Source organism: Ambystoma mexicanum, chromosome 2q, assembly GCF_040938575.1.
Source record: "Ambystoma mexicanum isolate Mex_15411 chromosome 2q, UKY_AmexF1_1, whole genome shotgun sequence".
Classification (NCBI taxonomy): domain Eukaryota; kingdom Metazoa; phylum Chordata; class Amphibia; order Caudata; family Ambystomatidae; genus Ambystoma; species Ambystoma mexicanum.
In genome coordinates this window covers 1434653020-1434665477 of record NC_090924.1, presented here as the reverse complement: position 1 = coordinate 1434665477, position 12458 = coordinate 1434653020, and the positions used below count along the sequence as shown (strand labels likewise).

The following is a 12458-nucleotide window of genomic DNA, read 5'->3' as shown; positions in this document are numbered from 1 at the left end:
CGGACTACCCCTTTGGGGGTGGGACCAAGCCTGAATTGCATATGGTCTTTCCCCTTTTGTAATGGCTTGGCAGGCGAAGAATGATGGTCTGGAGGGTTGCCCAGAGCGATGCCAGAGGTTAAGATTCATTCTAAACCTTCCAGCCATCACCTCTTGTTTTGCTATTGTCACCCCGAGTGGGACGGGTATGCCCAGACGTGGGTCCCGTGCCTGCTGGGCCTAGAGACCCAAGCTACTCCTCACTGATGACGCCCAACAAGGCTGAAACATGTCTGGGGATGCTTGTGGTCTCGTGCAGAAGGGATGTGACCTAGCAGTTCGGGCCGGACTACCCCTTTGGGGGTGGGACTAAGCCTGAATTGCATATGGTCTTTCCCCTTTTGTAATGGCTTGGCAGGCGAAGAACGATGGTCTGGAGGGTTGCCCAGAGCGATGCCAGAGGTTAAGATTCATTCTAAACCTTCCAGCCATCACCTCTTTTGTTTTGCTATTGGGTTATTTCGTAGCATGAACGATTTGATAACATTTCCCCTCAAGATTCAGAAACATATGTTGACGTGAAATTTCCACTGCCTCCCAAAGTGCAGGAGTATATATCGCAATTCCTGCAACACCCATGGTTGTACAGCACTATGGGCCATCATGGAGGATTCCTGGGCGTAGGACAGACTGCCATTTACATCATGGCCACCATGATGTATGATGTCATCGTGCATGTACCATGTGTGATGACATTATGCATCTTGCGCCGACAACGTAGAAATTAATATCTGCGTTTGATCTCCGCTCACCGCTAGTCAATAGTATTCTGGACCATATGTAGAATTTTCCTGTGTGCGTGCTTTCCGTCCTTAACTCTATTTGACTGCCTGATTCAGAGCCCCTTTTCATCCACTGATTGCTCCCAATGTATCCTGCCTTGATAAACTCTCCACGGCTCGGACCTCAGATTGGCTTCTTGATCCTTCCTCTGATAATTGGCAACCTGGTTTCTTGACCTTGACGGACTGGTTTTGTTTACTTTTTTTGGGAACTCTAACTGGAGGACTTCTTGGATCCCATGTTCTCGTTGTCCTTCATTTTACTCCTTTCCCTTAGACAATCGTACTTGTGCTACCGGGGTCAGCTCCAACATTGTGTTTTCTTTTCTTTTCCCCCTCAGGGGAACAGGTTTCCTGCCCTATGGATACTGACCATGGGAGGTTGTTCTGTTTGATTTACTCCAATTAGGACTCGTATTCAGGTAGGAGTGGTACTGAGGTTGGGCAGGTTATCGCTGGGAACCGCCATACAAAGGTGCACCTGTTCCTTTTCTTTACAGCTGCCGAGGGACCCTCAGGGCCATCTCCTCACCCCTCCACCTTCATCTTCATCTTCTCTGCAGGCCTAATTTTCTAGTTTGGCACCTTCTAGGAATCATCCAGAACTCCTGTCGCAACAGTATATCACGCCATGGTGCATGAAGGTTTACGCATTCCTCGGGTTAGGCTGCCTGCTGTGAATACTTCTTCCCCAGGCATCCAGCTCCGAGACTCTCACCCTGGAGGCGTCACAGAAGAACAAGTTACTCCCTTACCTGGTAACGTTCTTTCGATGGGATGGTCCAACGATGTATTCCATATCTATGACAGTAATCACCACAGCTGTGCTGCCTCAGAAAATCTTTTGGCGTCTGCGTCCTGCATCGATGAAGTCGATGCGCTGTCCGAGGGCCTCCGTCGAGCCAACGTCACTGGATGTTATAAGTAGGACGCACGACGCCCGTAGCCTCAGTTGTAGTTTTTCCCCAGAACGTGTGGCACTAATCTTCTGCCAGTATGACCACAGAAAGCCTTGCAGAAACGTAACCTGCAAACGCATATGAAATTCTGTAGTGGGGCAGGTAGGGAGGGAGCGATATGGAATACGTCGGACCATCCCATCGAAAGACCGTTACCAGGTAAGAGTAACTTGTTCTTCAAGGGGATTGGGTCCTCAACGTATTCCATATCTATGACAGACTCCCAAAGCAGTACCAATGTAAGGAGGTGGAAAAAAAAATGTAGAATACAGAAATTTAGAAAGCCCACTCAAATTGCAGAGTAAAGGACCGCCTTGCCAAAGGCCAGATCCTGCCCACAGATAGAATCTAGGGAGTAGTGACGTACAAAAGTATGGACCGAAGCCCATGTGGCTGCATCACAGATGTTACGAATAAGAACACCCCTCTGCAGGGCAGTAGAGGCAGCCATACCTCTAGTAGAATGGGCCCGTAAGCTTACCGGAGAATCCTTACCCGCCAAGTGGTAACTTTCAGAAATTGCCAAGATAATCCATGTAGACAAAGTCTGCTTAGTAACAGCTTGTCCCAAACGCCTTCCAGCGTAACCAATAAAGAGCGGATAGTCCACTCTACCCTGGACATGCGTGAAATGTAGAAACTTAAAGCTCTCCTATGATCCAACCTATGGAGCCTCTCCTCTTCCTACCAGGATGTGGAGGATGATAAAATGCCGGAAGAATAACCAGACTTAAAATGAAACTCCGACACCACCTTCGGAAGAAAGAAAGGACAAACTCAGGACAACCCTGTCCTTATGAAACAGTGAAGGGTGGCTTAATTGAAAGTGCCTGCAACTCACTCACTCGCGAGTGGAAGTGACCGCAACTAAAAATACACTTTTAAATGTTAACAGTCTCAAAGGACAAGAATGTAAAGGCTCAAATGGAGCACCCATTAGGAATTTTAGAACAAGGTTCAAATCCCAATCAGGCACCTGGAAAGGTGACGGCGGGAACAAGTTAGTGAGCCCTTTGAGAAACTGAGAAATTAAAGGAATTTTGAAATAAGAACACTCCTCAGACGAGCTCTTAAAGATGGACAGCGCCGCCAGGTAACCTTTAATGGTACCCACTTGCAAGCCCTTGTGGGCTAATGAAAGCAAAAAAGACAGAACCACAGGAATGCCACATGAAAAAGGATCCACATTCTTAACCCTGCACCAGTCGCAGAACTTTCTCCAATGGCAACGGTACAGGGACTTTGTTGCCGGCCGTCTGGCCGAAAGCAACACCTCCATCACTTCAGGGAGGTCCCAATCCTTGTACAACCTTTCAGAAGCCAAGCGCAAAGGTTGAGGGATCTGACATCTGGATGGAGAACCCGACACCCCTCCAGTGAGAGCAGATCGTCTCGGTAGGGAAGACGACATGGAGGGCAGATGGGCAAGTCGAGAAGGTCCGGTTACCACATCCTCCGGGCCCATGCCAGAGCATTGAGGATCATCCGGGAACCGAACCTCCGTAACGTCGCAGCAGCATTTGCGGGATGACAGGGACTGGAGGAAACGCGTATAGCAGTGGGAAGGACCACTCCACCACGAATGCGTCTCCTGAGGAAATTCCTGTGAGCAGAACCTTTCGCACTTCCAGTGTACACTGGAGGCGAAGAGATCTACTTGAGGTCCCCCAAAGGGCGAAGATCTCCAGGAGAATCTCCTGAGCCAGCTCCCACTCGTGAGAGATCGCGCTCTGCCTGCTCAGAGTGTCCGTTGTCTCATACTGCCGAGACCGAAATTTCCTGCTGGAAGGCCCAGAACCAGAGCTGCATCGTCTCCCTGCACAGAGGAAGTGACCCTGCCGCTCACCCCCCCCCTTTTTGTTGAAGTAGTGAATGGCCACTGTGTTGTCCGTCAGAATCAGGACATTCTTCCCTCGCACAGTCGGCAGAAAAGCCTTCAGGGCAAGCCCGACGGCCCTCAGCTCCAACAGATTGATATGATATCTGGACTCAGACGGAGACCAACGACCGCTCACTGTCAACTCGTTGGCATGAGTTCCCCATCCCGTGAGGGCTGCGCCCGTCACGATCGTCACCTCCGGCCAGGGTAGCCAAAACAGGGCCCCCCTCATCAGATTGCCTTCGACGGCCCACCACAGAAGGTCCTGGGCGACCGAGGGTGGCACCTGAATGGGGTCCGACATCCTGCCGGAGGACTGTGACCACTGCAGCTTGAGGGCCCATTGCAGAGATCTCATCCGCAACCTGGCCTCTGGCACCAGGAGAATGCAGGATGCCATGAGGCCGAGCAACCTCAAGAACTCGAACGCCGGGAGCATCTGGGCAAGTTGAAACTTGTGCACCATCTGCTGAATGTGATGAGCCCTCACCTGGGGAAAGAAACACTGCCCCAGGGAAGTGTTGAGTACGTCTCTGATGTACTGGAGCCGCTGTGTTGGCGTCAAGTGGGACTTCTTTAAGTTGAGGGAGAAGCCCAGCTTGTGAAGAGAGTGGCAGGTGACGGCCAGATGATCCAGGACTTGCTCGGGAGAGCACGCCCTGATCAACCAATCGTCCAGGTAGGGGTAGACGTGAATCCCCCCTTTCCTGAGATACGCTGCCACAACCACCATGAGCTTGGTGAAGACCCTCGGGCGGAGGTCAATCCGAACGGCAGGACCCGAAACTGAAAGTGCGAGTCACCAACTGCGAACCTCAGGTACCTCTTGTGCTTGGGATGGATCGGCACATGAGGTCGAGAGACAACAACCAGTCCTGAAGTTGAAGGGCCTGGAGGACTTGAGAAAGAGTCACTATCTTGAACTTGTCCTTCCTGAGGAGCCTGTTCAAACAGCGCAAGTCCATGATGGGTCTCAATCCCCAGTCTTTCGTCGAAATCAAAAAATAAGCGGATTACCATCCCTTGTTCCTCTCCGCTACAGGCACCAGTTCTATGGTGGCTTTCTCAAGCAGGGATTGAATTTCCTGCGCAAGGAGCTGATCCTGACTCTTCAAAGAGAGATTCCCTAGTGGATTGTCGTGAGGCCTCTGCCGGAAAGGAAGACAGTAGCCGTGGACTATGATCTCCAGAACAAACACATCTGAAGTAATGGCACGCCACTCTACAAGAAGCTGCGCCAGCCTTCCCCAACCGGCGAACCATGGGACCTGGCCTCATGACTGAGCTGAAGCAGCTGCGGCAGTGCCTGAAGGCAAAAAGAGGCAACTGCCCAAGCAGCGTTGGCATCTCGTTTTCCACCTATGGTACTCCTACGGCCCCTTTGACTTGCAGCTCTCCTCAATCTACTAAAGGAAGAGTAGTATCGAAAGCAACGTCCAGTCCATTGCTGTCCCTTAGGACGAAAAGGCGGAGGTTGGCGAACTGCAGCGCTCAACGACTTCGCTACAGCTTTGGAGGTCTGCAACCTCTCAAGGCTCTCGTCAGCCTTGCTGCCAAAGGGCATGTTGAGAAGCCGGGCCTGAACATTAGGAGCAAATCCAGACTTCCTCAACCACGCAAACCTGCGCATCACGGTGCTCGCCGCCATGGACCAGCTGACGCAATCAACCATGTCCAGACCCGACTGAAAGGACTCATACATTGCATCCTTGCTATCCTGCACGATAGCAAGAAAACCATCCCGTTCCTCCCCTTTGGGAATATGTTCAGCCGCCAATGAGATACAGTTCCACAGAGTGTGTGTGAAACGAGACAAGGCACAAACGGAGTTGGCCGCCTGAAGCGCCATACCCCCTGAAGAAAACACCTTCTTCGCCCAGCCGTCAAAACGTTTGTCATCCCTATCAGGAGGGATGGTAGGGTACGACGCCTGCTACGCTGGGGCCGTAGCCACCTGCACCACCAAACTCTCCGGAGTGGGGTGCGTGGTCAAGTAGCAGGGGTCGCCACTGGCTGGGCGACATTTCTTCGGCAAGGACTTGCTCACTGCCAGGAGACTCTCCAGAGAAGTCCAAGCCGCAGCTACCCTTCGCTGCAAGGCCATATGGAATAGCAGCACCGGGTCAGTTGGTGGACCTTGGTCGAGAATATCAGTCAGGTCACCCTGCTGAAAATTCCCAGGAGGGGCAGACTACCCCAAGTACTCCGTGACACAGACATAAGGGGCCGGCTCAGGCCTACCAAACTCCACCTCCGGAGAGGTGTCCAGACCACTGGCGTCGTGCAACGACTGACGCAGGTCCTCAAGTTGGCTATGACCAGAAATTAGGTCATCAGGAACCTCACCTTCCTCAGACCCCTCATCCACCTCAGAAATATAACCAAGAGGCTGGAAGGAGGGCACAGAAAAAGGGACAAAGACATTCTTAGCCTTGGCCAGAGCCTTTCTGGGGGGGTTCCAACATGCCACGGGGTACCTCTGACAAAGCAGCCTCGAAAGGCGCAGACGGAATCAGCATCGAGAGTGGCGCCGACAGCTTCGACACAGGCCTCGAGGGCGGAGCCCCGGGCTTGTCTCTCGACGGCCTGGGTGCCGATGGCGTCGGCGACTTCCTCGGAGGCGGAGCATCGAGAGATTCTGTCGATGATATCACCGCCGATGTCTTCCTCGAAGACATCACAGGTTCTCACGGTCTCGAGGGCGTCGAGGACTGGGACCTGGAACGGGCATGTCTAGAGCGACCATCCTTGTCCGAGTGGGACCTCGAGGGCACCCAGTGGTCGGGACGATCGCTCGAGCCCAAAGGCGAACGAGTGGCATCTCTAGCACGGTCATGGCTGGCGTCTTTCGGCAGCGCGGACAGACCGGAGCCCTGCAATTGAAAAATCGCCATCTTTCGGAAGGAATCCCCATTCCTCAGGAGTGGAATGCTTGTTGGGACAAGCAACCCGCCGACGGGCTGAATCCTCAGACGAGGAAGGCGACCTGTGACAGCGCTTCCTGGAGTGTCGAAGAGCCAGAGGAATGGCGGGACTGACTCCCAGACCGAGAACCCCCGGACTCACGATGACGATGCGGAGAGTCGCCCCTCGAATCATCCGTCGAAAGCCCAGCGGAACGCGACTTCCGGGGCTTGGCCACCTTATCGATTGACAGCTTCTTCTTACGCTTCCGCAAGGCCTTCGATGTGAGCGACTGGCAGTCGACACAGTCATCCGGATTGTGGCCCCCCCCGAGGCACCAGAGGCAAGCGTTGTGCGTGTCCGTCAGCGACACCTTGGACCCGCACACCCGACACTTCTTAAAACTGGACCGCAGGGTGGAAGAAGCCGAAGACATCATACAATATCGCAAGGAAGAAACAGGTTCGTAGAACCGAAAGAACAGGATTCAGTAGAATGGAGGCGTGCCGAGATCTCCAAAGCGAACACGTTCGCAGAAATAAAACAGAACTGAGGCTACGGGCGTCGTGCGTCTTACTTATAACATCCGGTGATGTCGGCTCAACGGAGGCCCTCGAGGACAGGATCTACGTCATCGAAGTAGGACGCAGACACCAAAAGATTTTCCGAAGCAGTACCGCTGTGGTGATTACTGTCAGATATGGAATATGTTGGAGGACCCAATCCCCTCGAAAAGGTCATTATATGATGGTTATTTATAACGAGCTTAATACCCAGAGGTTTCTAAGCGCAAACCCGGGGTTCGAACCTGTGTTGCTTGTGTCGTCTTGCTTCCAAGTCGAGCACGTTGCTGCTGAGCTATCCTCCCGAAACATTGGACTTGAGCCAGCGAAAGCCGCTTGAACCTGCAGGCTCTGTGAAGCCGTCTTTTTGAATAGGCAGTACAGACACCAGACTGTTCCATTTGGCAATCCGCTCATTGGTAAGGGACCTACTGAAAGGGATCAAGGGAATATTGTTGATAATGCCCTTGAAGTTACTGAGAGGAATGAAGCAAAATCTGGCCCCGGAGTGCAATTGCAGGGGTGTCGTCGTCAGAGATTTGTCAATAATCACTTGACTAAAAGGAGGTCCTGGGCTAGCTGCAGCAAAGACTGAACCAGCTGTTGCGCAGGGGGCTCCAACTCCAATCTTTGCAGTGGTCTTCAATGATGTTTTCTCGAAGAGGGGTTCATAGGCAGCCCCAGGCAAAATGAAAACTGCATTTGGCTACCTTCGGCCTAAAATGCAGAGCATTGAACACACAGAGGACCGTCAAATTGAAAGGGCAGCATTTCATTCCCAACTGCTGCACATCAAAATGTGGTTACATAGAAAGAAAATGGACAACATTAAATAGGCCCTGTGCTGAAATAAGGCCCATTATCAGAGCCCAATTTTCAATTGAATATGTACATTTTGCAAAAGCAGAAACAACTATCAACGAAGTGTGGCGGTTCGCAGTTTAAAACAATGAACATATGCAGACCAAAATTTCCCTTTCCAAAGTAATGTGAATATATCCTGATGGAAAAGAACAAGTTACTTTCTTACCTGGTAACGTTCTTTCGATGGGATGGTCCGACGACGTATTCCATATCTATGGCTTCGGAAAATCTTTGGCGTCGATGAGCCGTCCCCGAGGACCTCCTCCGACGGCCGACGTCACCCGATGTGATAAGTAGGACGCACGACGCCCATTGCCTCAGTTGTAGTTTTTTCGCAGAACGTGTGCCACCAGTTTTCCGCCAGTCAGACACACAAGGCCTTGCGGAACGCAAGCTGCAATCGCAAAAGAAATTCTGCAGCGGGGAAGGCAGGGAGGAAGCAATATGGAACACGTCGTCGGACCATCCCAATCGAAAGAACGTTACCAGGTAAGAAAGTAACTTGTCCTTCGAGGGGATTGGGTCCTCCGACGTATTCCATATCTATGACAGACTCCCAAAGCAGTACCAAGCAAGGAGGTGGGAAAGAATTTAGAATACAAATTTAGCATGCCCAATCAAATTGCGGAATAGAGAACTGCCTTGCCAAAGGCCAGATCTTGCCCTCTGATGGAATCGAGGGAGTAGTGACGTACAAAAGTATGTACTGAAGCCCAGGTGGCTGCATCACACATGTGACGAACAGGAACTCCCCTCTGCAGAGCAGTAGACGCAGCCACTCACCTGGTAGAACGGGCCCGCAAGCCAGCCGGAGGATCCTTACCCACCAAGCAGTAACACTCGGAGATAGCTAAAATAATCCAACGAGACAAAGTCTGTTTCGTCCCAGCTTGTCCCAAACGCTTTCCAGCGTAACCAATGAAAAGTTGATCGTCCACTCTGACCCGGGACATGCGCGAAATATAAAAGCTCAACGCTCTCCTAGGATCAAGCCTATGGAGCCTCTCCTCTTCCTTACCAGGATGTGGAGGAGGATAGAACGCCGGAAGAACCACCTTCTGGCTCAAATGAAATTCCAAAACCACCTTCGGAAGAAAAGAAGGACGAACTCTAAGGACAACCCTGTCCTTATGAAACACAGTGAAGGGTGGCTTAACTGAAAGTGCTTGTAACTCACTCACTCACTCTGCGAGCGGAAGTAACTGAAAACTGTGTTATTGGTTGCGGAGTTAACAGCCACAAAGGGCAAGAATGTAAAGGTTCAAACAGAGCACCCATAAGAAACTTAAGAACAAGGTTCAAATCCCAACCTGGCACCAGAAAAGGTGACGGAGGGAACACATTAGTGAGCCCTTTCAAAAACTGCGAAATTAAAGGAATTTAAAAATAGGTACACTCTTCAGACGAGCGCTTAAATATGGGCAGCGCCGCCAGGTAACCTTTAATGGTCCCCACTTGCAAGCCCCTGTGGGCCAAAGAGCAAAAAAGACAGAACCATGGGAATGTCACATTCAAAAAGGATCCACATTCTGAACTCTGCACCAGTCGCAGAACTTTCTCCAACGGCAACGGTACAGAGACTTAGTTGCCGGCCGCCTGGCCGAGAGCAACACCTCCATCACGTCTTCAGGGAGGTCGCAATCCTTATACCTCAACCTTTCAGAAGCCAAGCGTGAAGATTGAGGGATCATACCTCTGGATGGAGAACCTGACCCCCCCCCCCCTCCCGTGAGAGCAGATCAGATCGTCTCGGTAGGGAAGACGACGTGGAGGGCATATGGACAAGTCGAGAAGGTCCGGGTACCACGTCCTCCGGGCCCACGCCGGAGCAATGAGGATCATCCGGGAACCGAACCTCCGTAACCTCCGCAGCACTTGCAGGATGACGGGGACTGGAGGAAACGCGTACAGCAGTGGGAATGACCACTCCACCACAAACGCGTCTCCTAAGGCTCCTTTTGGAGGAAATTCACGCAAGCAAAACCTATCATACTTCCGGTTGACTGGAGGCGAAGAGATCCACTTGAGGGGTCCCCCAAAGGGCGAATATCTCCAGGAGAATCTCCTGAGCCAGCTCCCACTCGTGAGAAATCGAGCTCTGTCTGCTCAGAGCGTCTGCCGTCTCGTTGTCGTTTCCGGCCAGATGAACAGCCGAGATCGACACTTCCTGCTGGATGGCCCAGAATTCGAGCTGCATCGCCTCCCTGCACAGCGGAAGTGACCCTGCCCCCCCTTTTTGTTGAGGTAGTGCACAGCCACCGTGTTGTCCGTTAGAATCAGGACACTCTTTCCGCGCACAGTCGGCAGAAAAGCCTTCAGGGCTAGCCCGACGGCCCTCAGCTCCAACAGATTGATATGGAGTCTGGACTCTGACGGAGACCAACGACCGCTGACGACCTCGTTGGCATGAGCTCCCCATCCCGTGAGGGATGCGTCCGTCACGATCGTCACCTCCAGCCAGGGCAGCCAAAATGGGGCCCCCCCCTTCATCAGATTGCCCTCGACGGCCCACCACAGAAGGTCCCGGGCCACCGAGGGTGGCACCTGAACAGGGTCCGACAGCCTGCCGGAGGACTGAGACCACTGGAGCTTGAGTGCCCACTGCAAAATCATATCCGCAGACGAGCCTCTGGCACCAGAGGAATGCAGGATGCCATGAGGGCGAGCAGTCTCAAGAACTCGGACGCTGGGAGATCCTGGGCAAAATGAAACTTGTACACCATCTGCTGAATGTGAAGAGCCCTCACCTGAGGAGGAAAACACTGCCCCAGGGACGTGTCGAGCACTGCTCCGATGTACTGGAGCTGCTGCGTTGGTGTAAAATGGGACTTTAAATTGAGGGAGGAGCCCAGCCTGTGAAGGGAGTGGCAGGTGACGGACAGATGATCCAGGCCTTGCTCGGGAGAGTGCCCCCTGATCAACCAATCGTCCACGGGTAGACGTGAATCCCCCCTTTCCTGAGATGCGCTGCCACCACCACCACCATGAGCTTGGTGAAAACCCTCGGGGCGGAGGTCAATCCGAACGGCAGGACCCGAAACTGAAAGTGTGAGTCGCCAACCGCAAACCTCAGGTACTTCTTGTGCTTGGGATGGATTGACACATGGAAGTAAGCATCCTTGAGGTCGAGAGACACCAACCAGTCCTGAAGTTGAAGGGCCTGGAGGACTTGAGAAAGTCACCATCTTGAACTTGTCCTTCCTGAGGAGTTTGTTCAAACCGCGCAAGTCCATGATGGGTCTCAATCCCCAGTCTTTCTTCGATATCAAGAAATAAGGGGAATACCATCCCTTTTTCCTCTCCGCTACAGGCACCAGTTCTATGGCGCCTTTCTCCAGCAGGGCTTGAATTTCCTGTGCAAGGAGAGGATCCGGACTCTTCAAAGTGAGGCTCCCTGGTGGATTGTCGTGAGGCCTCTGCCGAAAAGGAAGACAGTAGCCGTGGGTTATGATCTCCAGAAATCACACATCCGAAGTAATGGCTTGCCACTCTACAAGATGCTGCGCCAGCCTTCCCCCAACCGGCGAACCATGGGACCTGGCCTCATGACTGAGTGGTAACGACTGCGGCGTTGCCCGAGGGCAAAGAGGCAACTGCCCGAGTGGCCTTGGCAACTCGAGTACCTTTATTTCCACCTCTGGCACTCTTACGATAACCTCCTTGACTGCTAGCTCCCCTCGCTTTACTGAAGGACGAGTAATAGCGAAAGGAACCTCCCCTCCATTGCTGTCCCCGAGGACGAAAAGGCGGAGGTTGGCGAACTGCAGCGCCCAAAGACTTCGCTGCAGCTTTGAAGGTCTGCAACCTCTCAAGGCTCTCGTCAGCCTTGCTGCCAAAAAGGTGTTCACCGTCAAAGGGCATGTTGAGGAGCCGGGACTGCACATCAGGAGCGAACCCAGACTTCCGCAACCACGCAAACCTGCGCATTACGGTGCTCACCGCCATGGACCGGCTGACACAATCCGTCAAGTCCAAACCCGACTGAACGGCCTCACACATGGCATCCTTGCCATCCTGAACCATAGCAAGGAAACCATCCCGTTCGTCCCCTTCGGGAATATGTTCAGCCGCTAATGCAACACAGTTCCACAGAGTGTGTGTGAAACGAGACAAGGACATATGGAGTTGGCCGCCTGAAGCGCCATACCCCCCCGAAGACACTTTCTTCGCCCAGCCGTCAAAACGTTTGTCGTCCCTATCCGGAGGGATGGTAGGATACGACGCATGCTTTGCCGGGGCCGTAGCCGCCTGCACCACCAAACTCTCCGGAGTGGGGTGCCTAGACAAGTAACAGGGGTCGCTACTGGCTGGCTGGTATTTTCGCGACAAAGACTTGCCCACTACCGGGAGACTCTCCGGAGCAGTCCAAGCCGTCGCCACCCTTCTCTGCAGAGCCATATGAAAAGGCAAAACTGGGTCAGTGGGGGGACCGAGATCAAGAATGTCCGTGAGATCATCCTGAACGAAC

At 52.8% G+C, this 12458-nt stretch overlaps 1 protein-coding gene across 5 annotated transcripts in view; it reads right to left on the bottom strand.

Moving 5' to 3' along the window:
* Positions 1-12458, bottom strand: part of LOC138570232 (trimethyllysine dioxygenase, mitochondrial-like) — a 280902-nt gene that overhangs the window by 150838 nt on the left and 117606 nt on the right. The gene's annotated exons all lie outside the window — the stretch shown is intronic.